At 40.0% G+C, this 19,961-nt stretch overlaps 1 long non-coding RNA gene across 1 annotated transcript; it reads right to left on the minus strand.

Annotated features, from left to right (window-relative positions):
* Positions 1-4,063: 4,063 nt before the first annotated feature.
* On the minus strand, positions 4,064-8,756 carry LOC125131956 (uncharacterized). Its single transcript, XR_007136107.1, has 2 exons — positions 8,628-8,756; positions 4,064-4,244 (listed from the first exon to the last, which is right to left on the minus strand). It is a non-coding gene; the product is annotated as an uncharacterized LOC125131956 (long non-coding RNA).
* Between the last annotated feature and the right edge of the window lie 11,205 nt (positions 8,757-19,961).

Raw genomic sequence — 19,961 nt, forward strand, 5'->3', positions numbered from 1 at the left:
GGGATTATCTTTTACTTTTTGATATAATGAACTATCCACAAGTATGAGTAGAGAGAATTATTCTTGTACTTTGATTTACATTGAATGCCATATGGCCATTCATTATAGTTAGGCTTTTCAACATAATTATTTTGCCAACAACTATTTATAAACTCAAAGTACTTCGGGGGAAACAACGATGAAAACATTTCAGTCTCTGCCGTCAATGAGATTTAATTCTGAGAGAGATAAGCCATTCATTAACAAACACAATGTTAGTAAGACAGATGCAAGTTCCATTAAAGCAGTACAGGAAATGTGAATTAGGTGTTGGGAGAAGCAAGAAGATGCAGTATTTGCAATTGAGCTGGACTTTGCAGTAGGGCAGACAGGTTAACGCAATCCTGTTGGGACGAGAGGAGTACTCGAGGGAGAGGCAAGATGGAAAAAGGCAAGTTGAAGAACCATCCTTGGAATCATGACATTTTTTGGTATAAACTATCCTTGGGTACTATTTTCACTATAGCTCATCTACTTCCCCCAAACCCTACATATCTAATTTATGAAGTCAGCCTGAAGTTGATTATCACAGCATTATCTATTTCCATCCTTGGAATGATAACTATAAATTTAGAGGCATTAGGTGTGAATTATCTTTTCCAATACCCCTTGTGCTCTAGAAGGAAAATCTCTAGATGGAAAGAGATGGCTGTGACATTGACACATAAGTTTCCCTTAGATCCCTTTCTGTTTTTTTTTTCACTTGAACCAAATTTCTCATCACCTTAGCCAGACATGGGAATATTCTGCAATACCGTTGAAAAAAACGAAACAATGGGTTTGTATTTTTCACTTTCCTTAACACAGATATAAGAGACTGAAATTTTCTAAAGGAAGGTTATTTCAAAAGTGTGTGAGTAGCATTTCTGCCTCTGGTTTTAACACACCACCTTGTATTAAAATAGCCCTCTGGGAGTTCCTGTCGTGGCTCAGTGGTTAGCGAATCCAACTGGGAACCATGAGGTTGCGGTTTCAATCCCTGGCCTTGCTCAGTGGGTTAAGGATCCGGCATTGTTGTAAGCTGTGGTATAGGTCACAGACGTGGATCAGAACTGCCCTTGCTATGGCTGTGGTGTAGGCTGGCAGCTACAGCTCATATTAGACCCCAGCCTGGGAACCTCCATATGAGTGGGTGTGGCCCTAGAAAAAAAAAAAGCCCTCCTACCAGGTACAAGTGGACAAGTTGGAAGGAGCTTTAAAAATCTCTGATTGGGAGTTCCCATTGTGGCAGTAACAAACCCAACTAGTATCCATGAGGATGTGGGTTCAATCCCTGGCCTAGCTCAGTGGGTTAAAGATCTGGTATTACCATGAGCTGTGGTATAGGTTGCAGACGTGGTTAGGATATGGTGCTGCTGTGGCCATGGTGTAGGCCAGTGGCTGCATCTCTGATTTGACCCCTAGCCTGGATTTTCATATGTCACATGCGCAGCCCTAAGAAAAAGCAAAAAAAGGAGTTCTTGTCGTGGCTTAGCAGAAATGAATCTGGCTAGTATCCATGAAGACGCATGTTCCATCCCTGTCCTGCTTAGTGGGTTAAGGATGCCATGAACTGTGGTGTAGGTCACAGACTTGGTTCAGATCCCACATTGCTATGGCTGTGGCTGTGGTTGGCTGCTGGAGCTTTGATTTGACCCCTAACCTGGGAACATCCATATGCCATGGGTGCAGCCCTAAAAAGATTTTTTAAAAAGAAAAAAAAATCTCTGTATGCAGCCATCCTCCAACTGGAGGGTTAGTGTTAGGGTTAGGGTTAGCTGCTAAGGCTGTCAGTACTTGAAAGGCCATTAACTCAGGGAAAGGAAAGTGCACTGAGGTTATCCTAGTGCTATATTTTGTGCTACATTTGTGCTACAAAGTTTTGTGCTACATTTCTTCTCAATGCATATGCTGATTCATAGGTGGGGTAAGCCTGAGAGCTGAGAAATTGAGCAGAGTTTGGGGCAGTTTTATAGCATTGAGGAGATGAAAATTAGGGTTAAGGGCTATGAAAGCAGTCAGAACTTGAGGGGTCAAAGTTCTGAAGAGAAGTGACATTCATTAATTTATGAGGATCAACTAAGAAGCTGAAAAGCCAAGAAGAAAACTTCAGCTCAGAGGATGGGAAGACAAGCGGACTTTCAGCAGTCTTGTGGTTCAAGGGAAAAAAAAATTAAAATTTGGGGCCCATCTGGAAAGAAGAACCTAGGAAACATGCCCATTTTTCATTCGAAATCCTTGCGTCTACACTCTATCAGTAGAGGTGGAAAAAAAATTAGCTTTCACAAAAATGGAAATAAGGCTTCAGTTCACCTCCACCTAAACTTGAATTAGTGTAAACCACTCCTATCCTCACTGCTTGTCATAAGCAATGGTAAATCATCTGTCCAGGAGATGACATCATTTAGAGATTCAAATTATCATGCACACTGTCTTATACTCAACAACAACAATGACAAATTGCCCAGAAAGAAAAATGCCAGGAGAAAACACTAAGTTGCCAAAAACCAAGGGAAAATGATAACCAAAATAGAAAAAGACAGACAGGTGAGTCAGATAATGGGAATATAGAACATGGACATTAGAATAACTGTGATTATAATATTTTGTCAGTGTTAACAAAACAACAACAACAATGAAAAAGCTAGAGTGGCTGTATTAATATCGGATGAAGTAGACTTTAGGAAAAATGTACTAGGGAGACTCATGATCAGAAAATCAATTCACCAGAAACTAAAAAGAGTTCCCAGTTTGTATATGTCAGGTAGCAAAGCCTTAAACTACATAAATCCAATTTAACAGAATAAAAGGAGAAATTGGTATGTCTATAATCATGGTGATAGATTCAAACACATTAGTTTTAATAGTTGAGATGAGTGAAGGCATAGAAAGTTTGAATAACGCAATTAACACTCTTAACCTAGTTGACTTATATAGACCACAGCTAAAAGCAATTGCAGAATATATGTTCTTTTAAGTGCATGTGGGACATTGGCCAAAATTGAACTGTGTTGGGCCATAAAGCAAACCTCAGTTGAACTGAAAAGTTTGAGAACAAATATATTCTACAGTTAACACTTAAGTATTATACACTTAAATATTTGTTAAGAGTGTAGATCTGATGCTGCGTTCTTAACCACAAAAACAAAAGAACAGCAACAACAAAAAACAAACAACACAGGAAAATTTTGGAGGCGATGGATACATTTATAACCTTGATGGTGATGAGGGTTTCATGGGTGTGTGATAGTGCATAGATCCAAACTTACCAAATTTTTTACGTTAAATATGATCTTTTTGTATATCAATTATACTTCAATAAAATTATTTTTAAAAAAGAAAATCTCTCATTGTTTAGAAATTAATTCCCTTCTATAATTTACAAGGAAATACTTAAAGTGGAAATTAGAAAATATTTTTAACTTAATGATAATACAAATATGATATAGTAAATCTTGGATTGCAGCTAAAGCCGTGATGAAAAGGAAATTTTAAAGGCATGTTATAGGAAAGAAAGTTTATAAGTCAATGACCTGAGTACCTGTTTCAAGAAGCTAAATAAAGATTAGCAAATAAAACATAAATAATACAGAGAAGATGAAGATGGCAGGAAAAAAAAAAGTACAAATAGAGAAATCAAAGAAGCAAAAAGTTGGGTATTTGAAAGACATAAAATTAATGAAATCCTACAAAACAGATCAAAAGAAAAAATGAAGAATAAACACAAACCATTAAAGTAGCAATGTGGATATTAATCCATAGCCTTTAGACATTAAAAATATAATTAAAATGTGTTTAGAAAAACTTAAAGCAATGATTTGAATATTCAGATAAAATGGACAAATCTTTTGAGAAACACAATTTAGTAAACCTTATATAAGAAGAAATAGAAAAGCTAAACAGTCCTATCTCTATTAAAGCTGCTAAATCTACAAAAAAAAAAAACATATTTTCACAAAGAAATGTCAGAATAAGATGGCTTTGCCATAAATTCTCTTAAACATTTATAGAAGAAATAGGATCACTTTTACGCAAAAAAGGGAAAAACCTCCTCAATTATTTTTTAATACAACCAGCAACAATTCCATCAGATGTTGTTTAAAACAGCTGTGTGATGTTGTGAGGCAGAAATTTCTCATCTCTTTTCAAGAACAAAGGATCCTCCTGTCTTCTTTTTTTTCCTCTGCAATCTTTTCTTTTCGTGGCAGAAAAACTGCAGTCTTTACCTGCCAGAAGCAAGAGTAAATCTCTGAAAGAAGATAACATCCAGAACTTCAAACTATCTCTATCATAGGCCAGAGAAATATTGATAGAAAAACTTGATAAAATATTTACAAGAAGGGAAAATTACAGACCAATCTTTTTCATGATTCCAGATGCAGAGATCCTAAAGAAAGGATTGACAATTCAAATTTTCTGACATTTGTCTTTCTCTTTCTGACTTACTTCACTTGGTATAATAATGTCTAGGGTTAAATATCATATGAGATTAATAACATGTGGACTCTAACAAAAAATGATACAAAAGAACTTACAAAACAGAAACAGACTCAAAGATTTTGAAACAAAATTCATGGTTACCAAAGGGGAAATGTGGAGTGGTTACCAAAGGGGTAAATTAGGAGTTCGGGATTGACATGTGCACACTAGTACAAAAAACAGATAAATAAGTAACAAGGACCTACTGTATAAGAGTAATCTAATCAATACTGTATAATAACCTATATGGGAAAAGAATCTCAAAAAGAATATATATACATATATATGTGTGTGTGTGTGTGTGTGTGTGTGTGTGTGTGTGTGTGTGTGTATAACTGATTTACTGAAGACATTATTGTCATGAGTAAGTGGGGAATGGTGCGGGCCTCTATAAGGGCAGTTTAGGGATGCTGGTAAACACCCTACAGTGCACACTGCAGTCCCAAAGAGCAAAGAATCATCTTGTTCAAGATGTCATTAGTGGGAGTTCCCATCATGGCTCAGCAGTTAATGAATCCAACTAGCATCCACCAGGACATGGGTTTGATCTCTGGCCTCCCTTAGTGGGATAAGGATCTGGCGTTACCATGAGCTGTGGTGTAGGTCACAGATACAGCTTGGTCCCACAGTGCTGTGGCTGTAGTATAGGCTAACAGCTGTAGCTCCAATTCGACCCCTAGCCTGGGAACCTCCTGGATACGGCCCTAAAAAAACAAAAAGACCAAAAAAAAAAAAAAAAGACGTCATTAGTGCCAAGATTGAGAAACTCTGCCTTAAACAAAAATCAATCTCAGGAGGATTTTAGGCTTAAGTTTGAAAAAACATTAAAGTTTCTTGAAAGTAACAAGAAAAAAGATATTCATGACCTTGAGGTTGGTAAAGATTTCTTAAAAAAAAATTTTTTTAATGGTAGCACCCATGGCATAGGAAGTTCCCAGGCCAGGGATCAAATCTGAGCCCCAGCTGGGACCTATGCTGAAGCTGTGGCAGTGTCAGATGTTTTACCCACTGGTGATTGAATCTGCACTTGCACAGCAACCCGAGCTGCTGCCATTGGATTCTTAACCCTCTGTGCCACACTGCGAAATCCTGGTAAATATTTCTTAAACATGACACAACAAAGCTGTTAAGCAAGAGGGAAGGTCTTGATAAATAAGATTACAATCCACCAAAACATATTACCAACATAATAAAATATTGAGCCATTGAAGAGAAGATATTTGCAGTATATTTCACAAGCAAAGTACTTAAATTGAGTACTTAAATTGAGAAACATTGTCTATGAATCAAGAGGGAAAAGGGAGACAACCCAGTAGAAAAATGGACAAAAGACTGAAACCTGGACTTCATAGTAGAAAATACGCACTTGACAATACATGTATGAGACTGCGTCCGTCATTAGTCATTGAGGAAATTAAGATTCAAACTGCTATGAAATAGCACTACATTGTACTTGCCAGAAAGGAGAAAATCAAAATGACTGAGAAATGAAATGTTGATTAAATTGTGGAGATACTAGAATTTTTATACACTGCTGATGGGAAGGTAAACTGGGGCAAGCTCTTTGGAAAATCATTGTATCTACCAAAAATGAATATATTCATACCCACGTGACTTAGTGATTTGACTCCAACAGAAATGCATACACATATTCACCAAAAGATGTGGACATATACACAATTGCACATATATATACACACACACATGCAATACATGTATAGTATATACATATGTATATATGTATGAATGCTTATAGCAGCATTGCTTATAACAATTTGTGACAATTAGAAACTAGTAACAACCCCCTTGTCTATCAAAAACAAAGTAAATAAATTCTTATATATTCATACAATGGAATTTCTCACAGCAATGAAAATAAACAAACCAGTGCTACATGCAAGAACAAATAAATCTCATAAACAATATTGAATGAAAGAAGTCAGATGCAGAGGCTACACGCTATATCATTCATGTACATAATGCTGCAAATCAGGCAAAACTAATAGGTGGTGTAGAAGTCAGGATGAGGTTACATTTGAAGGGCAAGGTAAGGACAAGGACAGAGAAAAGTTCCTTGGAGAGCTTCTGGAGTGTGATGATATGTACTTCTTTATCTGGGTGGTGTGCTTATAAAAAAATTCATTGAGCTACACATTTACGATGTGTGTACTCCTAACATCTGTACTGATAAAAATATTTATTTGAAAAAAATATATAAGTGTGGAGAGGGGTGAAGGGACAGTTGACGTAGAAATAAACAAAATGTACATTTAAAAAGGCATATTAGCATATGAGCTTTCAAGATAAAGATTTTGGCTCCTAAGTTTCCAGTACAAATAATAGAACATTACAGTGAGTTTTCTCAAATTCTCTTGTTATAAAATAAGTTGGTACTGTTAGGAGTTCCTTTCTTAACAGGTTTCCCAAGTAATCTGTTGCTTTTTTTTTTTTAAGTGTGTATTTTTTGTTTTTAAAATATTAGTGTGGGCCTGAATTAGACAAATTTTCTTTCTCCTTTCCCTCTTTCAAATTATTCAGCCCTGCTCTCTGGGTTGAGTCAGAGCTGTTGAACCAGAGTCTTGAGAAAACCTGTCTTGTCTTCACCAATATTTTCCTCCTGAGAGAGTCATTGGCAGAGTAGGGGACTCTGCTCTCAGAGATTCCATTTTTACATCCATTTTCAGGGGACAACTTGGCATTTATCAGTTATTTCAGGATGCCTAACAATAGATGATTTCCAGAATATACATTTTTTGCTGACCAGTCGTGTTAAATTTTTTTCATCAGTGCTTACCTACGTGACCTCCACAAGAGCAAATTTGCTGTTAAATCTGTTATCTATTCATTGAGAATCCTTACTGTATTTGGTCGCCTTCTTTCATGCAATAGTCACATAATTTCAAGATATGTTCAACACAGTGCTTCTAATTCACTAAAGGAACTCGTGGTTTTAGTGAATACAATGTTTTGAAATTAACGAGGCTACTAACAACACACTCAGGTTAAATTCTATGCATTTTCCTAAACAATGAGGCAGCAAAATTGAGTCAGTAGGGTCTGTTTTAGTTATCTCTAGGCTCAAATTGAGTTTTCGAAACTATGCTACAAATTTTAAAATTATGACTTTAAAATTTTGCTTCTAGATTAAGTGGGATCTTTTGGAAGCATGAAAATTTATTGAAAAAGGGGGGGGATTCTAGAAAGAAAAATGGAAAGGGGATCAGAGGAGGACTCTTTGTGCCCTAAAAGAGCCTTTTGAGAAACTCCTGTCTCGAAATGATATACTGTTGTTTTAAATAAGTCCTGCTGGAATTATTGCTGCTGTGGTGCAGATGGCAGAGAAGGAATGTCCCTGAGGATGAAATAGTGCTCACATTCTGCACTGCAGATGGAGCTGTGAACGTTGTGGGCAAACAGGACGGAGAAGACAAGGAGGATCGAGGGACAGAGGTGAATATTCAGCCTTTTTCCAAATTCTGTATTTCTTGCACACTGTAGTTTAATTGCAGAAGGACCCCAGAAAAGAAAGTATTTCATTATATGGACTTCATCCTCTGCAGACAATGCAAGAACTTGGAAATAAGGGAAATCAGATCACGCTCTGAGAAACAAGCTATAAAATTGGTGCATGTGGAATGAAGCACATGCGGTCACCTGAAGGACAGCTTCCTGCCTCCGAGGGCTCTTACCTGTTCTCTGAGTGTGTATCCCAGATCCCTCTACCCTGGCCTCCTCATTCACTACCGGGCACTTACCTCTCGTATGACTGTCTCTTGTTCAACGGTGCATCCACTAACCACTGCCAATTTCACTGGAGCCTACACCTGCCATCCTCAGCCCATCCTCTGGTGAGGATCTTTGTTTTATTCTGTACCATGTTTGCACAGGCCCTGCTCCCATTTCATATAGTATTGTACTTACAAACACCATGTTGTTAATTTAATGAGGATTTTTCTTAAGGTTTGGGAATAAAGGAATAAAATATGGGGAAGAATTCATAATTTGTTTCTAAACCCCAGACTCACTCCAGGTAAAATTCAGGTATGGTCCCCATTTCTCACTCAGGCTCCTGCTGGTGGGCCAGGGGCCACTCATGTCCATCCACTTTCTCTTTAGACGTCTCCACGCACCTGACTCCAGTGAAAATGGTTGTTTCCTCCCATCTCATCTCAGCCGGTCTCCATAAAGTGATGTGTCTGTCTTGATCCCAGCTGCATCTTCAACACCAGGCAAAGGGCCTAAGACATAGTGTGTTCTCAATAAATACTGTGTGAATAAAAAAAAAAAAAATGAAGGGCCATTTAATCCTTGTTTATTTTCTTCTGGAGATTTGACAAATATAAGACTATCCTTCAAATCTGTTAACATTTCCGAATAGCAGGGCACCCTGAAATTCTCTGAGAACAGTCTTTCTTACTGACATAATCTACAGGCTAGGTGACAACTATCATTTCTTCATCCTCTTTTGGATTGGAAATTTGGTAACATGTTTCTCAAATTCAGCCTTGAAACTCCCACCTTCTAGTGAGCAATTCAGTGAATTTTGATCACAGGCTGTTGTATAACTGATTCTTAAGATGGTTTTGTATTCAATATTTTTCATTAGCTCTCTAAAGCCTTAACTTGAGTGTGGTCTCCAAAACAAAGCCTGCAACACCTGGGCATTTGTTTGAAATGCAAAATATCAGTCCCTATTTAGAATTTCTGTATCAGAATCTACATTTGAGCAAGGTCTATGGGGGATTTCTATACGTTAAAGTTCTAGAAGCACTCTAAGGGGTTGTGATTCTTGGCTCTCTTATCTAAGTTTTCTGTCCTAGGCATAGCTCTCATTCACTGTTTCCTCCTCAGTTGGTCTTCTATTCAGAAATCACAACTCTCTTGATGTGAGAGAAGAGACCAGAGTGGGATATGGTGAAACATCTGCCTCTTGCCTGCTTCTGTCTTTAGTAAACTTCTGAACCCAAGTCATGGATAGAAAGAATATCTCCATATGATATCTGCAGCAGAGCTAATTCCTCTAAAGAGACTGGCGTTTATCAGCATCAGCATTGGTCCAGATACTCCATGTCTACCCTCTGCCTGGGCATCAGGTAACTGCTATTATACCCCCCCACTTTTTTTTTTGCTTTTTTAGTGCCACGCGTACAACATATGGAAGTTCCCAGGCTAGGGATTAAATTAGAGCTGCATTTGCTACCTACACCACATCTCATAGCAACGCTGGATCCCTGACCCACTGAGTGAGGCCAGGGATGGATCCTGCATCCTCATGGATACTAGTTGGATTTGCTTCCACTGCGCCATGACAGGAACTCTGATAGCCACCTCCTCTTGAACCATTCCAGCCTTTTAGAAAATCTCAGCTCTAAAATCAATTATCTAAGGCAACTGTAGAATCCAAACAACACAATTGCAGTCCATTTGAATCTTAAAAAGATGGCTCAGTTTTGACTATAGAATACCTTTAGAATTGAAGCCAATTCTAACCCTTTATCCAGATCCTGAGTACTTCTATTTAATTAGGGTTACCACCTCAAGTTCCATGGAATAAACTGTTAGAGATTGTATCTTCAGGGAAGTTTGAATTCCTGGTCCATCTTTAACCTTGGGAGTGTTATGGATCGGATTTTTTTTTTCTTCTTTCTTTTAAAGGGCACACCCTCGGCATATGGATGTTCCCAGGCTCGAGGTTGAAACAGAGCTACAGCCGGCCTATGCCACAGCCACAGCAACACTGGATCCCACCCCTGTATCTGTGACTTTCATTGCAGCTTGCAGCAACACCATATCCTTAATCCACCGAGTGAGGCCAAGGACCCAACCCACATCCTTACAGACACTATCCCAGGTTCTTAACCCCCTGAGCCACAACTGGAACTCCTGGATGGCCTTTCTTGGCAACAATCTTTGTGCTTATGTGTTCCTTCTATAACAGTTGTGTGTGTGTGAGTGTGTAAACACTTATGAATAAACATATATATCTATGTATCTATATATCTATATCTATATATCTCATTACATCTATATTATTGCCATGGGTAAATTCCTTTTACAGTCCTCTTTCTCCACCAATGCTCAGGGCTGTTACTTGGTGTTACAGCCTTATGTTTTCTAGTCAGTTGGACTTTGGCTCTCAATGGTTATCTCAGCTATTGCAGATTCCTTCTTCTGGCTAATTTGAGTCTTGACTTCCTTGCTCCCTCTTTCTGGATTAGAATAATGAGAAGGACCTAGAAGGCTACTCTTGGAGCAGTAGCTGCAACTTTGATTGTGATGTGTCCCCTGTCGGGTAGCCCTGGCCTTCCTCTCTCTGAAGTGACTGACTCCTCTTTCTGCTCTTCCTTAGCAAGGTTTCCAGATTCTGTACATGAATTGATCCCATTTCTCCTAGTGCTTTTTGTTACAAGGTAGGTTATGAGGCTTTCGGAGTCTCAAATTTCCAGAAATTCTATCTCTAAAGGCAACTTTAAAATGCTTCAAATGTGGAATTCCCATTGTGGCTCACTGGTAACGAACTGTCTAGTGTCTATGAGGATGCATGTTTGATCCCTGGCCTCGCTCAGTGGGTTAAGGATCTAGTGTTGCTGTGGGCTGTGACGCAGGTCACAGACATGGCTTGGATCCCACGTTGCTGTGACTGTGGTATAGGCCAGCAGCCGTAGCTCTGATTTGATCCCTAGCCTGGGAACTTCTGTATGCTGCACTAAAAGCCATTAAGAGATTAAAAAAAAAATGCTTCAAGTGACTATGTATAATGGATAATAATCTAGTTTATCTGGAGAGTTTATAAAGGAAAGGTAAGAGCGAAAGCAAATATGTAAAAATTTTAATATAGCCAAATAGAAGTCTCCATATGGCATAATTTAAATGAAAGATATAAAATTTTACCCATAACATTCAGAAAAATACATACACAGTGAACAGGTTCATACATATGGACAAACAAAAATTGCATTTATATTCAAGGTGTAGTTATGAGAATATTTTTCTTGGCTATCCATTTTATTTTGAAGTCAGTAAAGTGTTTCTTAAGGTCCTCAAATATTTGCCATCATAACTAAAGGATGGTTAGCGTTGAGAATGCAAATGATGAAATGCCTGGTATCTAAGCTTCCCTTTTTGTGCCAAAGCAGATTTTCCAGAGAACTCCCTGGGCTTCTGGAACCTCATGTTTTCTGTGGTAGGCTGGGTATTTCTCTCCCCTGCACCAGCTGGCCCGGTAACTGGTTAGGCTACAACCTATCCTGACGCCCACCCCCTGACATTTCGAATACCGTCATTTCCTCTGCAGTTTTTCTTTGCATTTTTAAGAAACTCTAGGTGTGAAAGACTAGGCTTAAAAACAATCCCCTTCCACACACTACTTTTTCTCGATTCTTCCTGAAGGATGGTAGAATATCATTTTCAATACATTTTGAAGTTCTCTTCTCAAACATGTCCATGCTGCTCCTGACAGTTACCAGTCATATGTATTTATTTATTTTTTAAAATATCTTAACTTTTTTTATGGTCACACCCACCACATATGGAAATTCCCGGGCCAGGGATTGAACCGGCTCTTCTGTAGCGATCTGAAACACTGCAGTCAGGTTCTTCCTCCACTGCACCACAGTAGGAACTCCATCTTTGTAATACTTCAACATTTCTCTTTTATTTCTTTCTTATTTTTCTGTCAGCTCAGTTTTAATTGATCATTGTCTTAGTTTATAATATCTTATTTGAACATCTGTAGCTTTTTTTTTCTGACTCTGTTTTGGGTTTTTTTTTTTTGGTCTTTTTGTCTTTTCTAGGGCTGCACCTGCGGCATATGGACGTTCCCAGGCTAGGGGTCTAATCAGAGCTGTAATCACTGGCCTACACCATAGCCACAGCAACACAGGATCCTTAGCCCACTGAGCGAGGCCAGGGCAACCTCATGGTTCCTAGTCAGATTCGTTAACCACTGAACCATGACAGGAACATGTGGAGATTCCCAGGGTAGGGGTCAGAATCAGCTGCTGACCTACACCATAGCCACAGCAACGTCAGGTCTGAGCCCCACCTGCAACCTACACCACAGCTCACCGCAACGCCGGATCCTTAACCCACTGAGGGAGGCCAGGGATCAAACCTGCATCCTCATGGGTGCTAGTCAGATTTGTTTCCACTGAGCCATGACAGGAACTCTAACTCCTTTTGCTTTTTAAGAGACATAATGTTACCTCTCATTTTATTTATATGGTGATCTTTAGCTCTTCCATTTCCCTGGTTGCTTTGATTTTGAGGTTATTCTTTGAGTGCCCTTGGCTTATATTGTATTTCTTCTTTTCTGCAGTTTCTATGCATACATTTCATACTACCTCCTGTCTGAATCTGAGCTCATCTTTAATGGAGTCTAATATTTGCTATAAAATAGTCTAAGGAGGGTGGAAATTGATGACAGAATAAAGGCAGGGGGAATAGGGGAGCATGAGGTAGGATGACACACAACTTCTGTCTGTATTTTCTTTTACAGATAACCACTCATCAAATCAGTCATACCTTTTTCCTGAGGACATGCCTCTCATCTGATTTATAGCTTTCATAATGTTGTGTTCTTATGTTTCACCTCACACTGTCCCCTGGATAGGTTTCCAGGCTGTCGATAATCAAAACAATGGGTGGGATAATTCCTCCTTCATTATGGCCTTCCTAGGATTCCTGGACACATCTATGGGATGTGCCCTGGTCCTCCACATCACATCTCTCTATTCAAACACCCACTTGATTAGTGTTTGGGGATGTAATTATTCTTAATCAATTGATTAATTTAACAAGACTCTGTATTTGGACACAGTATTTGGCAGGGACATTTTGTATTTTGGGCTTTGGCACTGGGACTATTTCCTTGTTTCAATGAAGATTAATTCCTCCCCCTCTGCTTTTTTTTTTTTTTTCTTCTTTTTGCAGACAGACCTGCAGCATATGGAAGTTCCCAGGCTAGGGGTCAAATCAGAGCTGTAGCTGCCGGCCTCTGCCACAGTCCACAGCAACACAGAATCTAAGATGCATTTGTGACCTATGCTACAGCTTGTGGCAATATTGGATCCTTAACCCACTGAACGAGGCCAGGGGTCAAACCCGCATCCTCATGGATACTAGTTGGATTCTTAACCTGCTGAACCACAACAGGAACTTGTGTAATCTCCCTTTTTATTACTTAGTAGTTTGTTTGTTTGTTTACTAATTGTTTGTTTGTGTTTTTTTTTTCAGTCATTCCCATGGCTGATGGAAGATCCCAGGCCAAGGATCAAACCTGTGCCACAGCACTAACCAGAGCCACAGCAGTGACAACACCAGATCCTTAACCAGCTGAGCCACCAGGGAACTCCTATTTAGTACTTTTTGATAGGTATCTTTACCCTGGTATTTTTTCCCCATATCCTCAGACTATACTTTCTTCCTTTATTTATTTTTTTTAAGAGACTTCATTGAAGTTTTAGAGGAAAATTAAATAGAATTTGAACATGGAGAAAAGGATCTACCTCCTCAACCTGGATCACCCTTCAGGTCTTGTAGCTGTTGCCCTGGGCCTCACTCACAGGCTGCCTTCTAGACACCACGTACCATCCACTGAAAGGTGCTCACTCTGTCACTCTTGTCCACAACTCCCCACCCCAAGCATTGTCCCCAACCTCTCCAGGTTCATATGTAGGATGAAAAACAGACATCCATTCCTTTCAGAGGTCAGCCTTGTTCAGACCTGTAGGTTTGTGGTTAGCATGAGAGTTCAATGAGGCACATGTAAAACAGTGTCTTGATGCATCTCTGATTTTCTTGGTTATTCATTTGCTTCTAGATTTCCATATTGCATAAAGAAAAAATGTGACAAATAGAAGGAATGACTTTCTAGCAATAGAAAGACAAAGAAAGGACTTTCAGAAGGGCAGCTTTTGTTAGGGCACCATGGGAGGTGCACTCTTTTTTTTTTTAGGGGCTCACCTATGGCATATTGAGGTTCCCAGGCTAAGGGTCAAATTTGAGCTACAGCTACCAGCCTATGCCATAGCCACAACCACAGCCATGTGGGATCTGAGCCAGGACTGCCACACTGCAGTTCACAACAATGCTGGATCCTTAACCCACTGAGCACAGCCAGGGACTGAACTCACATCTTCACAGATGTTGGGTTCACTACAGCTGAGCCACAAGAGGAACTCCTGGGGGGTGCACCCTTCAATCAAGTAGCTAGTTTGTCTTTCCCTCAAAAGCCATCTGTCACCCCCTATCAGAACAGATGCTATTAAACATCAGAATCACATAACCCTTATTCTGATTCCATTCTTTTTTTTTTTGTCTTTTTTGTCTCTTTTGTTGTTGTTGTTGTTGTTGTTGTTGTTGCTATTTCTTGGGCCGCTCCCACGGCATATGGATGTTCCCAGGCTAGGGGTTGAATCGGAGCTGTAGCCAACGGCCTACGCCAGAGCCACAGCAATGCGGGATCCGAGCCGCGTCTGCAACCTACACCACAGCTCACGGCAACGCCGGATCGTTAACCCACTGAGCAAGGGCAGGGACAGAACCCGCAACCTCATGGTTCCTAGTCGGATTCGTTAACCACTGCGCCACGATGGGAACTCCCTGATTCCATTCTTATCTTTTCATAATTTGATTTCCCACATACTTTGTCTATAGGGAAAATATATGCTTGTTTAGCCCGTTGATATTATGGTTTTCCTTGGCAGTTAACCTTCTCCTCATAAAACTAAAAATTCAGATTTTATAAGTGAATCTGTTAGAAGCTTTGATGCATGGTTTAGCATCCCAAAGTTAGGTGGTCATCAGAATAAAAATGAGGTGGAATTTCGGAGTTTGCAGGGCTGATGACAAACCTTGGATGGTGGTCCACACACCAAGGACACGCACTGGAAGGAGGTCAGTCTTGGAGACAAATCATGCTTACCAGAAGAGGCTGCATCTGCAGGACAGGGGCTGTTTTCATTTGAGCCCCCAAAGTGCAAACCCCCAAACCTCCTACCCAGAGGGAAGAGTGGTCTGACACATCCAAACGCTGGAAAAAATTGACTCATTTAATAAATCTACTGTTACAATTCAGCTTTACAAACAACTCCAAGAAGATTCCAAGCCCCAAATAATTTTAACCAATACATCATCCTTTGTAGAGGTCAAAGCTTTGAAAAATTACATGAGACTTCACCAAGCAGAAATAATTTCTCATCTTGGGAAGGTAAGGAAGTGCTTATATAGTTTTTCTTTTTTAGGTGGCATGTCAAATATGAGATACTCTAGTATATTTTAAATTTTAGCAAAATTTGAAATGATTTCCTAGTTTTCGTAAAAGCAATTGTTTTACCCTCACTGAAATGAGAAACTCATATATTGAGCATTTTCTGTGTGCAAGGGAGTAAGATCAGTGATTAATGTACATTATCTCATTTAGTTCTTTCTTTTTTTTTTTTTTTTTTGGCTTTTCTAAGGTTGTACCTGCAGTGAATGGAGGTTTCTAGGCTGGGGTCTAATTGGAGCTGTCGCCGCCAGCCTACGCCACAGTCACAGCAACTCCAGATCCCAACCGCATCTACTACCTACACCACAGCTCACGGCAAAACCGGATCCTTAACCCGCTGAGCGAGGCCAGGGATTGAACCTGAAACCTCATGGTTCCTGGTCAGATTTGTTAACCACTGAGCCACGACGGGACCTCATCATTTAGTTCCTAAGATTGCCTGTTTAGTTATGGTATTGTCCTATTTTACAGATGAGGAGTTTGAGGCATTGAAAATGTGTTGCTTAGCCAAAGTCCTACAACTAAGGTGTTACAGAGCCAGAATTATAATCCAGGTCTGTGCCCCCACTGGAGAAGAAACAAATGGTAATTATTACTATATCAATTTTCTCTACTTTCTGGCCAGAGACCATCTGTAACACACTTGCAGTTGTAGTTTATTACTCTATGCATGGAAGGATAACACATACCATAAGAAACCATAGGGCATCTCAGTAAGAGGAGTTAGAAAGGGCCTATTAGAAAATTTGGGCTTTGGCTGGGTGATTTGGGGAGGGGTCCAAGGAAGCAGGTGTTTACTCTAGACTGGATAGAAAACTGGAGTCATTCCATGATAGGTTATCTCAATTAATCTTTTTTTTTTCTTTTTATGTCTGCACCTGCCATATATGGAAGTTCCTATGTAGGGGTGGAATTGGAGCTGCAGCTGCAACCTATGCAATAACTTGCAGCAACGCTGGATCCTTAACCCACTGAGCGAGGCCAGGTATCGAACCTGCATCTTTATGGAGACTATGTAGGGTTCTTAACCTGCTGAGCCACAGTGAGAACTCCTCAGTTAATCTTGTCTACAGAAAGGCAGCTTGAGTCTGGATAAAGCTGTAATGGTTGGTAAAGAAGGAACAGTCATTCATTTTAGCCAACAGAGAGAGATGTTTGGAATTCTGTGGGTGGCACGGTGATCTTCCTTTTTCATCTCTGTTTAGATAAAATTATGAAGTGGCCTTGTTTTATCTAAGTGACTGGTCTGATGTTGCTGTTCCGTGAGATTACTTATGTTGAAGAAGAATATATATGGCCTGGCCATGGGCACCAATCCAGTTCCAAACAATGCTGAGTCCTCACTGTGTCAGACCAGTCCCTGGATGCCAGGGCTGCTTCTTGATTTCTCTTCTAAAACCATGATAGGATGGCAGAATAGTAAGAGTAGCTGAGCTGTGAAATTATGAAATCAAGGATTCGCTATTGGCGAGAAGGGTTTTTAGGCTTTGAGTGGCTTCTATATGGGAAGTTGAGGCATAGACAATGCGATTGTGATAGGGCTGCTAATAGGACATGGTTTCTGAGGAAAGGATGAGAGAGAAGAAAAGAAGAAAAGAGAGAGGGAGAAAGAGAGAGGGAAGCTTCAGTCTGCCAAAAGCACATCCCATCCCATCTGCCATGGTCTATTCATTAGAAATGTGTTACTAAGTTCAGCACATGCATCAAAAGGAAGGAAATTAACCTTCAACTCCTGAAAGGAGGACTATCAAAGAACTTGTGAACATATTTTTTTAAGTATCCAAAAGTATATTCATTGTTTTAGTTATTATTATCCCATGGAATTTTTTGTATGACTTTTTATTGACATATATCATCAAATTTATATTATTTTAATTAAGACAGATTGCCATATTACACATTTTAACTTGATGATATTTACTTAAATTCACTTAATATGGTAGAGAGAGAGGGAGAGAGAGAGAAATAATATCTATTTAAATAGTTCAGGGGAAGTGTTCCTGTTTCGGATCAGCGGTTTAAGAATACTAGTGTCCGTGTCCATGAGGATGCGGGTTCCATCCTTGGCCTTGCTCAGTGGGTTAAGGATCCAGCATTGCTGCAAAGCTGCAGTGTAGGTCTCAGATGCCGCTTGGATCCCGTGTTGCCGTGGCTGTGGTGCAGGCTGGTGGCTGGAGCTCCAGTGTTACCTCCAGCTTGGGAATTTCCAAATGCTATGGGTGAGGCCCTACAAAAAAGAGGGCAAGGGAAATAAAACACAGTGCATGCTGCTTAACTGGATTCAAATTCAAATTAACTGTATTTCAAGGAGTATTATAGGAAATCTGAATACCAACTGGATGTTAGATGATATTAAAAAGTTATAAATTTTGTTAGGTATGATAATCGAATTGGGCGATGAAGGAGAATGCCCCCCTTTTGAAAGAGGTACTGAAGTTTTCTGGGTGAAATATCTGTAATTTAGTGTGCAATTTGTTCCCCGCTCTCAAAAATGGTGAAACTAATTTACCAAAATGAACGTTTTTCACAGCGTAGTCAATGTCACATGGACGTTCAGTATACTATTCTTTCGACTCTTTTGTGTCTGAATCTTTAGGTAGAAATAAAACCAATGCCCAAAGGAAAATCCAGTGCAGACACATCCTGCAGACAGGGAGTGAGAATAAGGGGAACGTGGGCTTTCCACTGGGTCATCTTACTATATGGATAGAAACTCTATTACAAAATGATATTTTATGTAGGAATGTGAGTTTCTTCTATTTTATGTTTGGAGATACAAAATCATTTATATTATACTTCATGGACTAGTTTAGGGATTTTGGAGAACTCTTTTGACCTCCTCTGAGTTTTGCCTGGTTAGGATGCTATTAGACCTGAGCCCTGAAGTGACTGTCCTCAGAGTGATGTTTGGGAACATCACCCAAAGCGGGCGTGGTTTTGGTTTTGGTACGCTCCAGGCAACGGGCAACTTTGGATTTCCTCAAGTTCTCAGCCCATGTGCTCCAGTCTGGTGCAGTGCATTAGAATGTGTGGAAAAGGGCAACCTCCACACTCTGGACGGTGTCAAAGTAATAGCTTGAGTTTTGCAACGTTTGTAACTTAAGTCCCCCTCGTTGGAGATATCCTGGTGAGTCCCCTTCAGGCTATGAGAGTAGATTTGCCAGGTATCAGTGTTTGACAATGACAATTTGAGTTGGCCAGGCTGAGAAGGAAGTGACTGGCAGACAAAAGTGTGACAGAGGGGGAGCGTTTGGGAGGAGACAAGGGCTGGAAGGGAGCGGAGAAGGAAAGGCGATTGCAATTGAGGATGGAGCCAGAGACCACTGTTGAATTTAGGGTCAGAAAAATCTGTTGTCTAGATGAAGAATTAAATAGAGCAAAGACAATTGTTGCCTCAACTCCAGGTTTCACTCATAAAACAACGTGAGGTAGGTCTGCAGTTACCGGGTGAAGGAAACCTTGGGTCTAATTGATCCTTTTGAACATTTACCTGTAATGATGGAATTAAAACATGATCTGTGCAGCACTCCTGCTGAAATGCTTCAAGCGTGCAGTACATGGGGTGGGAGGAGGCACCGGATCTCGTGCACCCTCCACCAAGTCCACATTCAGATCTGTCATAACCACTCTCTGAATTCCATTGTAGAGGGAACTGTTTGTCCATCTGTTTGTCACAATGGCCCATTTGCAGCCAAGTGGATTTAAGCCCTTCAAAAACTGTTGTTTGCCCTCCAAATCCCTTTCTTCATGCGGATTGCCCTACAAATTTCTGATCAAGTTCTACTCGCCACCATTGCCACTTAGTAACGAAAGCCCTGCTTAAATTCTGCCCCAAAAGGCTGCTTGTGACAAAGATGATTCTCATTCATTTTCCAGAATGCCATACTATTCGCCAGAATCTTGCAGTGGCCTTCTCCACCCTACTGTGCACGCCTTGTATTTTTTATCAGTGTCTGTCAGAGACCCAGGGTTCAAACTATTGGAGGTCCAGATGACATCTGGATTCCTAGCTCCCCCAGATTCCTGGCTGCAGTGCTTATCAGTGCATTATTCATCAAAACTGATGATGCAAGGTACAGCATGCTGTCTGCTGTTCAGTGTGTGGTTAGAACGGAGTTGGCAGAAACGCCTGGTGTTCTGTGAGCAGCATGTAATCAATAGTCTGGGTGCTTGTTCACTTCGTGTTGATGACTAT

The sequence above is a fragment of the Phacochoerus africanus genome, chromosome 8 (assembly GCF_016906955.1).
Source record: "Phacochoerus africanus isolate WHEZ1 chromosome 8, ROS_Pafr_v1, whole genome shotgun sequence".
Classification (NCBI taxonomy): Eukaryota; Metazoa; Chordata; class Mammalia; order Artiodactyla; family Suidae; genus Phacochoerus; species Phacochoerus africanus.